Raw genomic sequence first — 17,614 nt, 5'->3', positions numbered from 1 at the left:
TATTAAACATTTTGCTAATTACTAGCCTGATCATGGTGTAAATAGCTCCAGGCTAGAGCTCATATCCAGCTGAAGACAACTGGGCACAAGGAAGGCCAGAATGAAGTTTATCACTTTGGTGCAGAATCCTGGACTTCCATCATTATCATTGCCTATAACTCTTGATCACAGGTTCCCTCCTGAGATAGAAAAAGAGAGGCAATAATGTAGATCAGAGGTTGGGTTGCTTTTCAGTTAATCCATCTATTTCTAGATCTAGATTTCTAATATTCCCCAGGGACAAAACTTGTCTGCCTATTGCTGTCACTAAATCTATTGCTCTGAGACTGAAGTGCTACTGGCTCCACCACAATGCTCAATAAGGGACATGATTCTGGACACCTGGAAGTGCACTCTACATCTGAAACTAAGCAGCATGGATGGAATGTGTTGCTGTGAGCAATCTACTCACTTAGCTTCAAACCCCGAGTAATACACATGTAATATGTAAGGAGAACTGAGGCAGTACTTTGTGAATTCATTGATTATTATTTATTTCTTCATGTTTAAGCAATAAAAGCCACTCATACAAAAAAAACTCGAGGCGACCTTATAAGATAGACAGCCATAAGGCTACAATGAACAATTCAGGCAATTACTGTAAGCTTAAAAATATTAACAGCCTCATTTTCAAATATTATAAGAGAAGCATATACTTTCCCCTGAAAGCAGTCAGGAATGAAATGACATTATGGCATTCTGAGTTCTAACGGATGCTAGAGCTTCTCAGAATGTTGCCATGCTTTCTGAAAAAATACATTCTGTAGGGACACATCATTAGCCCAGTATACAGGTTGAGTAACCACTCAGCTCCTCCCACAGCCCATTCTTGGACAATGCAAGTCCTATCAGTGCATGCATGGGGGTCCTTCATTCTACACTCTCCTTTTCATATCAGAAACATATGAGGCTTAGTCAGGGAGTACCACATGGGGAGGAAGTGGACAGATTTTTCTCATAACAAGAACACTTTGATTTGTTATTATTTGTATTGTGGGTAGCACGCAAAGGATGCAATCAGGAGGGGACTCCATTATACCAGATATCATACAAATAGATAGGAAGAAAATGGACCAAACTCTCTATGCTTCAAGGGCCTGCAGATTGTATTCCCATCATAAACCATCCCAGGTTACATTACTCTCTCTGCTCCCAAACTCCTGTCTTCCAGGGTTTTATGAAGATCCTGAGAAGAAGTGGGTAAAATTAAATTATGAAAGGAGCAAAAGAAGTTTTAAAAAAGTGAACTGCGCTCACTTTCATCATACATATTGTGTCTGTCTCCAGTCACCCTTCCCCTGGGCCCCATCTACTTCACATCGTCTCACTCTCTTCTCTCCTTGGGTTTTACATGAATCTCTCTCCCATCCGGGTCCTACATCACACTCCTCTAGCAACCTGCTCAATTCTGTGTGCACCAACAACAGCATGAAACTGACAGAAATCTTGCTTTCTGAAATGCTCTGTGCCAAGGCTTCAGAAACAGGGCTTCTAGACAATCTTTTCTGCTGCTAGTGTACTCAGGAATGGAATACAACACAGGAAACCTAATGGAAGCAATGCTCCACAGCTCTCTGGTTGCCTGGCACAGGTAAGAAATTTTGAGGGACGATGTCCTCTGTATTTCAGTGAGCCAGAAGCATAAGGCCTTGGATTTCTCTCTGCTTCAAAATCATCTCACTCTTTGCTTCATGTTTCCTCTTTGCTTCTATTTCTCTTTCAGTTATTCACTTTTGAATTTCTGGGTCTGGGTTATGCTTATCCTCTTTTGCCCTTTCTTTCTCTCTCTGTTTTTAGGGTCTTGCCTTTTTTAAAGACTCCCAGACCCCTCTCTGTTCAGGATCCCTCCACTCCGAATCCTGAATTTGCCACCTACCACCCTTTATTTTATGTCAATATCCAATGGACACCTGAGTTACATTCTCACACAAACAGCTAGTAACCAAAGTGGGGGGGGGGATTTCTCAGCAGACTCAATGTTCTACCATTGCATCTTGATTTTAAGTGCATTCAGGAGGTAAAAGTGGCTTTAGGAGTATTTAGCCATATCATCTTTGAGCACTGGTGATATACACAATTTGAAGGAGATTCACTTATGGGACACAGAACTTTTCCAAATGTTCATTTCAATGAGTGCATTTTAAACCCACCCTATAAATAAGTGCAATGATATTTGCTTGTATGTGTTATCTCATCCATATTCAAATATATTATCACAACAACCAGTAATTCTTGATATAAATGATGCTAAGCCAGAAAATATGGTCCATTAACTTGATTTTTAAAAGTATCTAAAATGTATGTAGTGATTTAAACAATAATAAATTATATTAAGTATGTGCAGCAGCAGAGGCTATGGCCTCCTGAACAGAATGAATTTCCCCTTGGAGGGCACTGATTAGTTCATTTTTCCTAATGAAGCTTTCATTACCTTCAGAAGTTCCTTAGTTATGAAGCAGTTTTTGTCTGTTTGAAGGAAAGTGAACTAATGATCTGCAAGTTTGGTTTAGATAAAATTTCCATTTTGAATCTTCTCCTGTAGACTGACAAGAAATCTACATATAATAATAATGGCCAGGTCTTATTTAGCATTTTTCCTCCATAACTATCAAACCCAGGGGTGGCAGAACCAGGATGGGGGGAGTAGCCCCCCCACAGTGGAAACATTGGGATGGTCAGATGTATGTTTCTGTCCCCACAATATCTCGCTGAGGCATGCATTGGGGAGAAGCAGTGGAACCCAGAGATGGGGCTGGAGCAGCCACCATGATACATGAGATCAGGTTGGATGCTGAGGAGCAGCTAGGAAACAGCTGGTTCAGGGGAGGGGCAGGACTTGGCTCATGTGTGCAAACTGCTGGGGTGAGGGGTAGGCAGGCAGGACAGGGTACCCCTTACATGGAGTCTCAGTATTTCCTTCCCTGTCCCCGCCAGTCAAAGCCTTTTACAAAGAAGGGAAACATCATTATCCACATTTATACTTTAGGAAACTGAAGCACGGGATATTGAAGCAAGTTGCCCAGGGTCACCAAACAATGGAAGCTCCAGGAATAGAACCCAGAACTCCTGAGGTCTAGTCTAGTTCTCTATCCACTAGTAGGGTTGCCAACTTCATAATATTTAAAAACTGAACACGTCAGCGGGAGTACCGGAACCTGCCTCGTCCCACCTCTTCCTCCAAGGCCCCGCCCCTGCCAGGCCTCCTCCCTTGAGGCCCTGCCCCCTATTCGCTCCTCTTCCCCCCTCGTTCCCATTGCTTGTTGCTCCTCCCCTCTTCTTCCTCCTCCCACACACCCACCCAGGTCAGGAGGGACTTACCTGCAGAGCTGGGGCTAGGAGCTGCAGCTGCCAATGTAGGTAGGAGTTGGCCCCAGCCAGGTAGGGGCTGGCACGGCTGACGACCCAGCACCTCCCTGCCTCCCCGCCCACAGTAACTGGACTTTTGGTGTACGGTTAGTAGATCTGACCGGACACTGTCACGTCCCTTTTTCAACTGGACTTTCCTATCCACCTGCTCATACTATTCACTAATCCACATTCCCCCAAATTATGTAATCTGGCCACCAATTTACAGAGTTTGAGTAAGCAAATGAATACATGGGCCTGTTCCTCCTCTCACTGAAAGCAATGAGAGTATTACCATTGCTGACAATCTCAAGTTAATATTCATTAGGCCTGAGCTGGCTATTGCTACACTCCATAACAACATACCACATCTGCTTATCTAGTTCCAGCCCTGATGCACCAGCTACAGCCCAGACACACTCTGCCCCCTTTGTACTGTCTAGTGCTGCTGTCAGTGTTTAGACTCTCACTTAGACTGCAAGTACATAATCCTGCTTTTCCCCTGTGCAGGGGTGCAGGAGAGAGAGTTCTCTGTATCCTCTGTCACACACCTTGCACATTCACACTAGAGTAGCCAGAATCAAATGCATACTTTGGGTATAAAGAAACTGAAATGAACTGTTTTTAAGATAACTTGCCTTTACTTGCAAATTTGAGATTTCTTTGACAGTTGCTTAACACTACGCTGGTCATTTACACTGTAGTTTAAGAAGCATCAGTCCCCCCCACCCCCTTACACACACACACACACACACAGAGTATCGATGTAAGTAGTGCTTTCCAATAAGTGGACATCAATTCATACTAAATTACTGCAGAACTCCCATGAAATTACATCCACATGATCCCTGAAAGAAATCATCACGGGTAATGATATAATTTATATGTGCATGTTGATGAAAGATTCATAAATTAGTAGAGATTTATGTACTAATACTTTTGTTAAAAGAAAAGGAGTACTTGTGGCACCTTAGAGACTAACCAATTTATTTGAGCATAAGCTTTCGTGAGCTACAGCTCACTTCATCGGATGCACTTTAGATAAGCTATTACCAGCAGGATAGGGAGGTGGGAGGAGGTATTTTTTCATGCTTTGTGTGTATATAATAAGATCTTCTAAACTTTCCAAAGTATGCATCCGATGAAGTGAGCTGTAGCTCACGAAAGCTTATGCTCAAATAAATTGGTTAGTCTCTAAGGTGCCACAAGTACTCCTTTTCTTTTTGCGAATACAGACTAACACGGCTGTTACTCTGAATACTTTTGTTGTGCTCTAAGGTCCAGATAAAAATTACCTAAGTGATATTGTATTGACAACCAGTTTTATTTTAGGATATCTTAAAGTGGTAAGGAGAAAGCAATATTTCTACAACATCAAAACAGTTTACAGTGCATATTACTTAATGAGTAAAAGTTCTTATTTCAGAATCTGTCTCTAAGGCATGAACCAGGAATAAGAGCTCATCCTTCACACCCACCCACACATGTGAAAGAGTAAATTTAGGCTGGGTGAACGCAAAATATTTGAACTAAAGATTTTATGTTCTCAGCATATACCCAGTGAAGTTAGATAAAAACAGCAACAACAACAAAAAAACCTCTTTCTGGAAAGTTGGAAGGTAACACCACTTTATTTCTTAGAATTCAGAAAGATAAACACAAGAACCTAAAACCAGAGAGAGAGAGAGAAGCAGGCTGCTCCCTAAAACAGAGAGGCACAACTCACCCCCACCTTACACTAGGGCTGGTTTTCTCCAGACTCATTCTGATCACATGCTTCCCTACAGAGGTCCCTAGCCTGAAAGCAGGACCAGGAACCATCCCCTATTCTCTCCTCTCAACACTCTTACAACGATAGCTTGCAATTCCAACACCGTCCTCAGTACATCACACTGGATACTATACTAACACAAATATATGAAGAATTATTCAACAAGTTGACCTGCTCTGTTACTTGTGTTACAAAAGTATTTAATCTCTATGCAGATTGCAAATGGAATTCAGACCCCTGACACCTCCAGAATCAGGTATGGGGCTACTGAAGCATACAGCAGCAGGTACTTCTCCAGCTTATTGCCTGGAATAGCAGCTGTAGCCCCTCTCTGCTCACACCAGTTGCCCTGGGTATTGGGTGCACTGGATCCACCTAAATGCTGATGCCCCACCCCTCTACTGGCCCATCCTCAGACCACCGCTAGTGTGGCCTTCCATGCTGGCCCACACAAGCTAACATTCATACCAGTTCCATGACATGCAGAGAGTGCATAGGCATTGAATTGAATAGTGATCTTCCATATAGAAATATCACTGTAAGAATTGTTTATTTCATTGACAATACTTCCTGAAATGTTATGGTAGCTGTAGGTGCAAAATGAGAGGCACTTTTATGACCCTTTTAAAAACTTAGTCTGTGCTGCAAGGAGTGTGCACAGTGACAGTGGTATCCTGTTTCTTGTCTGATCACAAATACCAACTGATAGCACAACAGGAGAAGACAGTAACTGAATTAATAATCTGGATATTTTAGCAATATTTTGACATTAGTTACTAAAGTAACTATTTATAAAATGCAGCTGTTAGAATGAAAATCACTGACAGGGTATATATTTGAAATAGAAAACCAATACAGGTAACAAAGTGTCTTGATTTTAGTCAACATAGAATATCAAATTTTTAAAAATAGGAAATAAAATTGGTGATTCTCACAGGTATTTTGAACAGTTTCTTAGGGCTTCTCTGCACGATGGGATAATGCGCTCCACCGGGCTATGATTTCTAAAGCTCACCAACGTGTTCCGAATTAATTGGTTCATGTAGACCATTCTGCTGTGCACTACTGTGCTCTAATGTAGTACATTAAAGCACACCAGCAGGATCTACATGGACCAATTTGTGTGCAATATGTTAGTGCGCTTTAGAAAGCACACCCATGCAGAATGCTTTACCCCACCATGTAGACAAGCCCTTAGATTGCTGTTAGGATATTTGGGTTTGGGTTATAAGGCATCTGATATTATAAATTAGCCAAATTTGTTCTTGTTTTTTTCTTGTTTTATTTATTTACCAGAATATAGCACCTTAAATGCACACAGCACTTTAAACATCCAAAAGACAAAGTTCCTGCCCCAACAAGTTTATAATCCAGTTTATTAACAATCTCACTTAGTAAAATGTACTGGGCTCTCAGAATGAGTCAAATTGTTTAGTGGTTTTAACCAATGCAATAATTGTTACTATACATTAGTAAGTAAACTGAGATCCCAAATGCTTCCCCTTTGAGTCTTCCTGTTTAGATTAGAAAGGCGACATTAATTTTTTGCTGACAGGTCTATAATTATTTGTGTAGCACTAAGTCAAATCGAGAGCAGAGTTTTAAGTGCTGTACAATTTTGGGTATATTATCTGCTGACAAAGCATGCTGGAGGATTAACTCTATTCTAAAGAGAACCAATGTCAAATCTGTAAGGGAGAAATTACTGATAGTAATATTGCTGACGACAGCCAGCATGTTTCCAGGCATTTTACCTAGCCATATGCTAGTTCTTATGAAATCCGGAGCTACGACTTTACAATATATAGAATACCTAACTAATTTTCAAAAATCCTGGTTTAAGACCTAATTGAAAGGAAAAACCTCTCAGGCTTACAAAAGGCATTATTGCCGGAGATTAAACTGCTTGATGCTATGTATTGTTCTAGCGGCAGTCAGGAGGGAATATTAATTGAGATGTTCCGTGGATTACAGTGTGTATTCCGTAGTGGTTCACATGTTTCCTGGTGGTCTTTCCAACAGGAATAGCACAAATGAGTGGAATAAGACAGATCATTTTGAACCTTAGTAGTCAAGTCATTGTTCTGTTTTGCACAAAAGGTAATGCTTGGTTGATTTGCTTTATTTCTGTGCTGTTCTGATTTTTTTCCTGTGCACCCTAATCTCTGCCACTTCCTCTCTGAGTCATCAGCAGCTGGGCCCAGTGAGACCACAGGAACTGGCTCTTGGTAAAGAGCTTTAACGGTGCTAGCACTCAAGTTCAATTCTCCGTAAGCCTAGAAAGAATCATGATTCATATGGTACAGAAAAGAGTTTTATTTTGCATTTGCTTCTTGACAGAAATCAAAACCCAGGCTTGCCTTTGTCAAATAGACACAGTGGCATATACTGTACCTATATCTATCTGTGCATATATATTAAAGACTAAGGGCCAGATTTTTAAGGCTATTTGGGCATTGCTGCACTCAGCAACACTACACCTAATTCAGGAGTCTAAATCTCACTTTCAAAAGTTGACTCCTAAGTGCCTAAATCCATTTTGAAAATGATATTTAGGCTCCTAAATCAGTTAGGCTTTGTGACGCTGACCACAACAATGCGTAAATAGCTTTAAAAATCTGAGCCTAAAATAACCACTACAGCAAGTGTGAAAAGATCATCTTATTTTGAATTCCTCAAAGATTCCCCTTTGCCCCCAATTAACATTTACTCTGAACAGATTGTAAACACAGATTTTTCTGTTTATTTATTTAAATAAACAAATGTTTATTTTCCTTTAGATCTCTATGGAGATCTAGAAACACAGAAATCCTTTGATTTGACCCACACATCCAATTCAATTGATTTGATTACTTGTGGCTGCCACACACCTGCTGGTGTCACTGCAGTAGTCTGCATTTTTGGTGTGCATTTCTGCTATGTGACAGAAGAGGTGGATCTTGTAGACTGAAAAGAATGGTTTGAATGGTAATTACTCTCTATCCCTACTTATACAAATGCAGCAAGTTTTCAGACCATAAAATAAGGAGATCTCCATAATCTGCCTCTAATACCTAGGATAGTGAGCTGTCTTATTTTTTAACTAAGGCCAGAGCCTTGATGGCAGGAGAGAACCATCTGGTCAGCTGCAATTTACATTATGATGGAGGGCCACTTTCCATGGCCTCCTGTTCATTGCTGAGTCTCTGTTTTTTGTCCGTAATACATAGTCTAAAGCAGGGGCGGGCAAACTTTTTGGCCTGAGGGCCACATCGGGTTTCCAAAATTGTATGGAGGGCCAGTTAGGGGAGGCTGTGCCTCCCCAAACAGCCAGGCATGGCCTGGCCCCTGACCCCTATCTGACCCCCCCTGCTTCTTGCCCCCTAGTAGCCCCCCCCAGGACTCCTACCCCATCCAACCCCCCCGTTCCCTGTCCCCTGACGGGCCCCCCCGGGACTCCTCCCCATCTACTACCCCCTGCTCCCTAACTGCCCCCAGACCCCCCACCCCTGACTGCCCCCCACCGCCCCATCCAACCTCTGCTCTCCTTCCTGACTGCCCCCCCAGGACTCCATTCAACCCCCCTATTTCCCGCCCTCTGACCGCCCTGACCCCTATCCACACCCCCAGCCCCTGACCACCCCCTCAAACTGCCCTGCTCCCTATCCGACCCCACCTGCCACCTGCCCTCTTACCGTGCTGCCTGGAGCACCAGTGGCTGATGGTGCTACAGCCACACCGTGCAGCACAGAGCACCGGGGCAGGCCGGACTCTGCAGCTGCGCTGCCCCAGGAGCTCGCAGCCCCCCCAGCCAAGAGCATTGCGCTGGCGGCCCAGTGAGCTGAGGCTGCGCGGGAGGAGGGGCAGTAGGGGAGGGGCTAGGGGCGAGCCTCGTGGGCCAGGAGCTCAGTAACTGGGCAGGAGGGGCCCACAGGCCGTAGTTTGCCCACCTCTGGTCTAAAGGCTTTGGAGTGCCCTAGGGGATCTTTCTGACTCTTGGCAGGAGTTTCTTTCCTCTCCTACAATTAAAATAAGTCATCCTTAACGTTTAAAAAAAGATCCTTATTAGAAGAATGCCTTATAGTTATTATCCTCTCCGGCTAACATCAGGCTTTCTGATGATGTCTTGCACACTGGTATGGAAGCTTTACTGAACTGTAATGCAACACTACTCAAACTGATAGTCTATGACATTCTGGAATAGTGACCAGCTGAAGAGAATGCTACTTCAAGGACGGGGGAAGTTGATTTTATGAAGCACAGTGAATTATATGCTGATTAAAATGTTGTTGAAGATTTTGCTCAGTGAATGGAAGGGGACTGCCCACCAACTGGATCTCTGAATTATCTTAAAGAGGCGCTGGGGTTAGTCTGTATGCGTGCATTTCATGAGCCAAATTTATTGTCAGCAGTCAGTCAAAGATAAGTGCAAGTAGTTTCAGGGGCAATAGCTTTCACATGTATGAATCTAACGAGTAGGAAATCCTTCTGGAGGAACAAAACAAACAAACAAAATAGAAAAACTCCTCAGGATTCTGGGCTTCAATATACCAACCGAATATGGCTAATATGAATCAATTGTGTCTAAATCAGACCATTTCTTTATTTTTTTTGCATGATCACATTTGGATGGATGAAAACCTCAAGTAGATGCACAGGTTTCCCATTCACGCAAGTGGTTAATTTTAGCAAGGTACTGTGCATTACCTAAAACACACATTATTCTACAGACTCAATGACACCAAACTGTTGTGATGTTTATGGACCTCAGATACAAATCTAAATATCAGGCCACTGGCAATGTCCAGATTAAGAGTGGACTAATTCTTTCTAAACCCTAAAACCAAAAGCTAGTGCTATTCTCTTGAAGTATTTTTCCAACTAGATATTGATTACTGGCTGCTTGTAAGTCATGATTCTGAGAAGAACCACCCTACAAACCCCTTTGAAGCCAATACGGCACATATTTTCACACACACTTTTTCAAATACACATATTTTAACTGCTGTGCTATGGAGCAATAACTTTTTCAAAATCCAGAAAATACATATTCCAAGCAAACCAAAGTGGATGTAAAGATTTTAAAAGATGGCTCTGCTGTAATTATGAATTTTGGAAGAATCCACAACATTTCATGGCATTCAATTTCAAATTAATCCCTGATTAATGCGTGATCTCTAGAACTATGAACTCAGCACTTTCCCCATATGTTTTAGCTTTTATCTATACACCACATATTAGTGTTACACAATTATAGCGCTGACAGTTTTCCAGCTCTCAAATACACAGAGAGGTTGGGATCATTCCTGGGGGCTACCACTTTCTCTCAGTTCCAACAGATGCATTTGTTTTACTGTAGAAATTGGTTTCTTGTTTTTAAAAATGTTTGAAACAACTTATAGCTGCTCATTTTTATGTCATCATAAATATTCATTATAATAATTTCCAACTCTCTGCAAGTACATGGTGACTTTAGACAAAAATACAGGTCTGGGTGTTACAGTGGATAAGTCATCACCCTTTCACTTCTGTAAGAATTACAGAGACAGCTGCAGAGTCTGTGCACAACATCACATGATACCGCTGGCAAGTGTTTTCCTATTTATTTCTAAAGGAAATCAGTGAGACGCCATTGCACTAAAACCCTGTGCAAACAAAGAGCCTGACACCAGAGTTTCAACTTAAACATAATGTCCAGCAAGAAATCACAGGGTGTTTAATTGACAGCTCTGTAGTTATACTTACTTTAGAACAAGTTTGTCACTATGTGTCAGCACACTCCTCTAGCCTGTAGGGAAGGAAAAGAAGGGAAATGTAAGTTTGAAACTGTGTGGAGATTGAGGGAAGAACGGCAGTACTGGCAAAGTTAACTATGTTGTTTGGAAAAAGTCAGATTTCCAGCCAATAGCTGGCCCAGAGCAATTACAATTGGTATGGCAAAGAACATTGACATCACTGACCTAGATAGAATCAAAGGGATCACAGTATCACAAGGATGTGCAATATATGGGGTAAAAACAGACTGTCACCAGCAGGCAACGCTCTCTCTTTTTTCTGCAATTTGCATCTTAAGCAAACCTCAAGGGGCACATTTATGAAGGGTGCCTGGTTAGGAAGGAAGGAAGAGATGGTTATTATTATTTATATTTTTAAAAACTTGGGAGCTGCACAGATATTAAAGTATAAGGAACTATACAAGTGCATGGGTAAGTAGTACACAAAATCACATGAGTACATATTTGCTTATTTTGTTGGTGCAAACAGCTTTGTACTTTGCTTTGTATAATCAAACATTTGTGTATGCATAGTGCACAGTTCTTAGGCTATTTCACAGGCAGATATAAAAAAAAATTGTGCCATACGCATCTGTTCCTGTACATTGTGTGGATGCACATGGAGACTGGGTAGATGCACAGTTGGAAATGTAATCTCTATATGTAAGGAAAAAATCCACTCACGGCACTTTTTCTTTCAGTCCCCTTCTCCCATCGATGTTTTTTGTTTTGTTGTTTAAAGAAATGTGTGAAATGTTCCAAAAGCCCCATGGAAAATAGGGACCATACGGTTTGGGGAAAAATTTCTCTAATAAAATTTGTATTGAGACTGTATCAGGATAGCCTGTAGACTGTACCAGACTAGCCAGGGAAGTCTCTGGTGTCCCTACTAGTAAATGAAGACATGAAATGGAGATGAAATAATTCCACTCAAGAAGATGCAAGACTTTGATGGCCAGCTCTAAAGCTATACTGGCCCTAAATGTTGGAGTGATTTGATCTCTCATTTAAGTATACCCTAAATCACCCAGGTCTTGAATGATATGGCTCAAGAAGAAAAGTTTCATAAAATGAGCAAAAGCAAGATTTGTCACTAAATTCGGGGAACAAGATCTATTTTCTATTACAGCATTACATCTACAGTATACCCATCCCAAAAAGTATTACTGGGTATAAGTGCACTATGGGTATATTTTTCAAAAGTGCCAAAGAAACTTAGGAGCCAAAATCCCATTTTAAAAATGATTTAGGGGCCAGCTTTTCAAAAGGTATTTAGACACCTTCAATTCATTTCAATGGAAGCTATGTGCCTAACTTGCTTAGGCACATTTGAAAATCCTACTAGATGCAATCTGCCTCTTTCGGTGTTTAAATACTTTTGAAAATTTGGCCCCAGGTGCTTAGGCACTAAGTCCTGTTAAAATCATAGAAGATACGTCTTAAACCAAAAAAAAAAAAAAAATGGTGGTCCTTAAGTCAGGTTAAGTAACACAGGTTCAAATAGCAGTGAAGACATGGAAATTCTGCTTTCAACTTGGGTTTGCAGCTCCAGTTAAAGCCTATAGGATAGAGCAGGGGTAGGCAAACTATGGCCCACGGACCAGAACCGGCCAGGAGCCATTTTAAGCCAGCCCACGAGCTCCCACTGGGGCTCTGGGTTGGGGGCCGGACCATGAGGCTAGGCCCTGCACAGGCAATCCAGCTGGGACGCTGTGGGGCCACACCACGCAGCTCGACCCGACTCAGCCGGGGCGCTGGGTCGGGGCTCCACCATGCGGCTCAGCCCCACTTCAGCGCTCTGGCCAGGGCGCATGGTTGGGGCCACACCACGCGGCTCCCAGAAGCCACAGCATGGCCTCGCTCCAGCTCCTACGCGCTCCAATGGCCCCCTCCGGTGCTCCAATGGGAGATGCAGAGCCGCATGGCTGAGCCTCTGTGTAGAAGCCAGAGAAGGGACATGACACTGCTTCCGGGAGCCGCTTTAGGTAAGCACCGCTGGGAGCCTGCACCCCATAGCCTTTCCAAATGCCCCAACCCCCTACCCCAACCCTGATCTCCCTCCCGCTGTCCAAACCCCTCAATCCCAGCCCAGAGCACCCTCCTGCACCCCAAACCTCTCATCCCCAGCTGCACCCCAGAGTCCGCACCCTCAGCCAGAACCCGCACCCCTTCCCACACCCCTGATCGCCCTCCCGCCCTCCAAACACTTCAGTCCCAGCCCAGAGCACCCTCCTACAGCCCAAACTCCTCATCCCCAGCCCCAACTCAGAGCTCACAACTCCAACCAGAGCCCTCACCCCTTCCCACACCCCAACCCCAACTTTGTGAGCATTCATGGCCCGCCATACAATTTATATTCCCCAATGTGGCCCTTGGGCCAAAAAGTTTACCCACCCCTGTGATAGGAGGTCTGGAGTTGAACTCAAGCAGTTAAGCTGAGATGAAAGCCAAGTTACCATGTCTTCACTGCTAACCTGCAGTAAGAAAACACACACTTTTGTTTTTTTAAAGTGCCGACATACCTTGAGAGCCAAGCTCCTGAGTCCAATGCTGAGCATTTTTGAAAATCTTCATTCTAGATAAATAAACTAAAAATAGAATGATAGAAATAAAATAATGCCATGAAATAATCATATTTTGATCCATTGTTTTTTCTTAACGTAGCTTTTAATTGAAGTCACATCCTTACATCTTATGCAAATCACATACAGTTTCATATTGATAAGACACATTCATTTTGTAACCTCCCCAACAGGCCATGTCTTAAATGTCTTTTTCTCCTCCATTAACTTTAGCTAAGTTTGTACTATGCCTATGAACCTGCAGAAATGTTTTTTCAGTTCTCTCAAGTCAACTCTGAAGCTGTGGATGCTGTTTTTATGTGGCTGAGCACTATCAAGTGCTCAGCCTGTATAATGTCCTAAAGAAAATGCATCCTTGTCAGGGCCATATGGGGGAAGACTTCTACCTAGTTTAAAAAAAAAAATTAGTCAGGCCAACCTCACAAAATAGATGATAAGAGTGGAGATCTATCTATCTATTTATCTATCTATAATTTTATATCACACAGCCAATATATAATATTCAGGGTGCCACATGCAGAAATTAAGTCAAACTGAAGATGTGTCTGTAATAATCTATGATGAAAGCTATTTTTGGTAAAGTAGAAATTGTATTGAGAATGACTTTATTTTAAAATGAAGTCACATTTTCAAGCCTGGTTTTCAGCAAGCCACATCCTTTTTACATTTCACAGACATGACATGTCATTAGGAAACTGTGTTATTCTTGGTTACATTGGCATGTCATGTTACAGTACATTAGAAAACATGATGTGCAGATATAACCATGCATGACCATTATCCAAATGACACATTAAATCCTGGCAGTTCAAAGAGAGAGACATCTGGCTTTTTGCACATTTTCAACATACGTTGTAATCAGTCCATGCAAAATTTAAGAGATGAATAAACTAAAAAAATGGCAAAAATATATGTAAAATGAATCTATGTTTCATTCAGTCTTCATCCCAAGTTCACAGCATAGCAGATCCCGTACAGCACATACAGTATTATCATCCTCATGGTGATAACTAATCATATTTTCATAATTGGCCTCTTTCTAACTCTTGCTGAACATATGAACAAGATAAATCTTGTAATATTTAAAGACAAGCAAATAACCTTTTATTATCTTCCCACTTACTGTATTTGATATTACACTGTATTCCTTCTCTCGGCTTTTGCTGTATGTTAGCATCTGGGACTCATCACTCAGAATGGCATTTCAACAAAGATGATGTCACCACTGCCAAATACTTTAACAAACGTGGCTACTGCATAAATCTAAAGAACTGCAACATAGGGAAAATTATGTTTCAGATGAGAGACAAAATGGATAGTTCATACCCAAATTTAAGTGCATTAAAGATAGATTCTCTTTCCAGAGGGAAGAAATTGAGTGAAAACAGTAAAACTGGGGCATTCTTTTTGTGTAAGACAGTTTGGAAGAGCTTTTGATCTCACAGTGTCTGTTACAACTTCAGACAAGTTTAAGTTTACCCTTAAAATTAACATTCCTACCAGCTTCCCCTGCTCATGAACAGAGAAACTTAATCACCAACTAAATAGAATTCAAAATGCTTTAGAGAACATGAACTGACACCGCTTGGATTTGATGATGAGAACATGAAAAAGGATGGGTTTATTGCTGTTACTAATTTTATTAGTGATTCTGGGCCCAGTTCTCCTAGATGCTGTGTACCCTCAACTCCCATTTCAGAGGCCCCAGCCAGCAGAAATGGAACAATTCTACAGCACAAGAAGGCTGTTGCAGGAGGCTGCAGTGCACAGTGCTTGCATATCATATTGTGGCAACCCTCTGGGAACACAGTGGGGCAAGGGTGAGGGAACCACTGTTGTGCAAAACTTCCCATCCTGCCCCTCTCAGCAAATGCTGGCTGAGGCTACTTCAATCGTTGGGCTGCTGCTCTGCAGCTACGGAGTGGGAGGGGATTCCCCTTTCTCCTGTATTACCTATGCATTTGTTCAAATCTGAGCTGCCCAGGCTACTCAGGCTAGCCCAGGATTTGACCCTTTAAATACAGATTTGGGGGAAAATATTGACCATTCCCTTCAGAAATTCATAGAATTTAAATGATTTCACCTGCTTAACACTGAAGGATTACAGGACACTCCACTCTGCCCAGATAGAGCTACAGCACAGTGAGTGGAAGTGCAAGCTCATCCACCGTGCCCCCACACTCAGACTCCACGGCTCATGTCAAGGTTCCTCCCCCACTCTGAACTCTAGGGTACAGATGTGGGGACCTGCATGAAAAACCTCCTAAGCTTATCTTTACCAGCTTAGGTCAAAACTTCCCCAAGGTACAAAATATTCCACCCTTTGTCCTTGGATTGGCTGCTACCACCACCAAACTAATACTAGTTACTGGGGAAGAGCTGTTTGGACGCGTCTTTCCCCCCAAAATACTTCCCAAAACCTTGCACCCCACTTCCTGGACAAGGTTTGGTAAAAAGCCTCACCAATTTGCCTAGGTGATTACAGACCCAGACCCTTGGATCTTAAGAACAATGAACAATCCTCCCAACACTTGCACCCCCCTCTTTCCTGGGAAACGTTGGATAAAAAGCCTCACCAATTTGCATAGGTGACCACAGACCCAGACCCTTGGAGCTGAGAACAATGAAAAAGCATTCAGTTTTCTTACAAGAAGACTTTTAATAAAAATAGAAGTAAATAGAAATAAAGAAATCCCCCCCTGTAAAATCAGGATGGTAGATACCTTACAGGGTAATTAGATTCAAAACATAGAGAACCCCTCTAGGCAAAACCTTAAGTTACAAAAAAGATACACAGACAGAAATAGTTATTCTATTCAGCACAGTTCTTTTCTCAGCCATTTAAAGAAATCATAATCTAACACGTACCTAGCTAGATTACTTACTAAAAGTTCTAAGACTCCATTCCTGGTCTATCCCCGGCCAAGACAGAATATAGACAGACACACAGACACTTTGTTTCTCTCCCTCCTCCCAGCTTTTGAAAGTATCTTGTCTCCTCATTGGTCATTTTGGTCAGGTGCCAGCGAGGTTACCTTTAGCTTCTTAACCCTTTACAGGTGAGAGGAGCTTTCCCCTGGCCAGGAGGGATTTCAAAGGGGTTTACCCTTCCCTTTATATTTATGACAGCTCATAAAACTATGGCCCTTCCAATGAGGCTGCAAACAAAGGACCTAATCAGAAGATGCGCTGAACACCTTCAACTCCCACTAAAGCCAATGCTCACCACTTCCCAATATGAGGTTCAATGGTTCCAATTAGTAACAGTTTCACTGGGTTTTTTGTGAGGGGGACAATAGTTCACTAGGAACTTGACTGAAGCCAAGTCATTTTACATAAGCCACAAAAACAGCCAAACCTGTGATTATTAATGACCCGGATTGAACTAAAATTAAACCAGTGACCATGATTTGAAGGCTCCTTATCTCTTTACCAGTCTCATGAACCACCTAATCTCCCTCAATCTCTATTTATTAAATTTAATAAATACTGGAAAACATTTAGCAGTAAAAACAAGATGACATCTCATAGCTCAACTACAAAAGGAACCAAGGTTATACAGAAAGTATCAAATGAGCACAATTTAAAGTACAACACATGTCAGATACAGAAAAGAAGTTGAGTATTTTTACACTACATAGTGAAGTATGAATAAAATAAAGCCAACTAAACCCAGATAGGGAGCAATTTCAAAAATTAAACTAAAATAGGGTTAACCCTATTTTCAATCTGACCAGGAAAATTCATCTACACTTCACGTTGGTGAATGATTTCTCGCCAGGAGCTATTATTTTCAGCCCTCAGATACAACATCTTGTATCCAGAAGCAGCAAGAACAGATCAGTATTTTTTCCCACATATAGGAACATGAGCCATGGTACATGTACAATATCCCTTTATACTTAACCATACCAGTGCTTGCCATTTTGCTTTCAACCCCTCATCTTAGCATAAAATCTCTCTGATAAAACTTAGCTTAAGGATAAGGGAGTTTTACAAAATGTCCTCATCTTTAGCCCTGCTGAACGTGCAGTCAGTTAACGGAAAACATGGAGATGACTATTTTCTGAAAGCTCCTTATGAGCTCTGGACAAACATAGTGAGATAACAATGGCAACTTGTTT

At 41.9% G+C, this 17,614-nt stretch overlaps 1 long non-coding RNA gene across 1 annotated transcript in view; it reads right to left on the bottom strand.

Moving 5' to 3' along the window:
- LOC125642965 (uncharacterized) overlaps positions 1–17,614 on the bottom strand; it is a 444,275-nt gene that overhangs the window by 124,899 nt on the left and 301,762 nt on the right. The window contains exons 2-4 of the long non-coding RNA XR_007358542.2: positions 14,614–14,761; positions 13,431–13,496; positions 10,880–10,922 (exon numbers count right to left, since the gene is read on the bottom strand). This is a non-coding gene — a long non-coding RNA (uncharacterized LOC125642965). The remainder of the gene's footprint in view (positions 1–10,879; positions 10,923–13,430; positions 13,497–14,613; positions 14,762–17,614) is intronic.

This window comes from Caretta caretta, chromosome 9, assembly GCF_965140235.1.
Source record: "Caretta caretta isolate rCarCar2 chromosome 9, rCarCar1.hap1, whole genome shotgun sequence".
Classification (NCBI taxonomy): domain Eukaryota; kingdom Metazoa; phylum Chordata; order Testudines; family Cheloniidae; genus Caretta; species Caretta caretta.
This window is presented reverse-complemented; position numbering and strand designations above follow the sequence as displayed.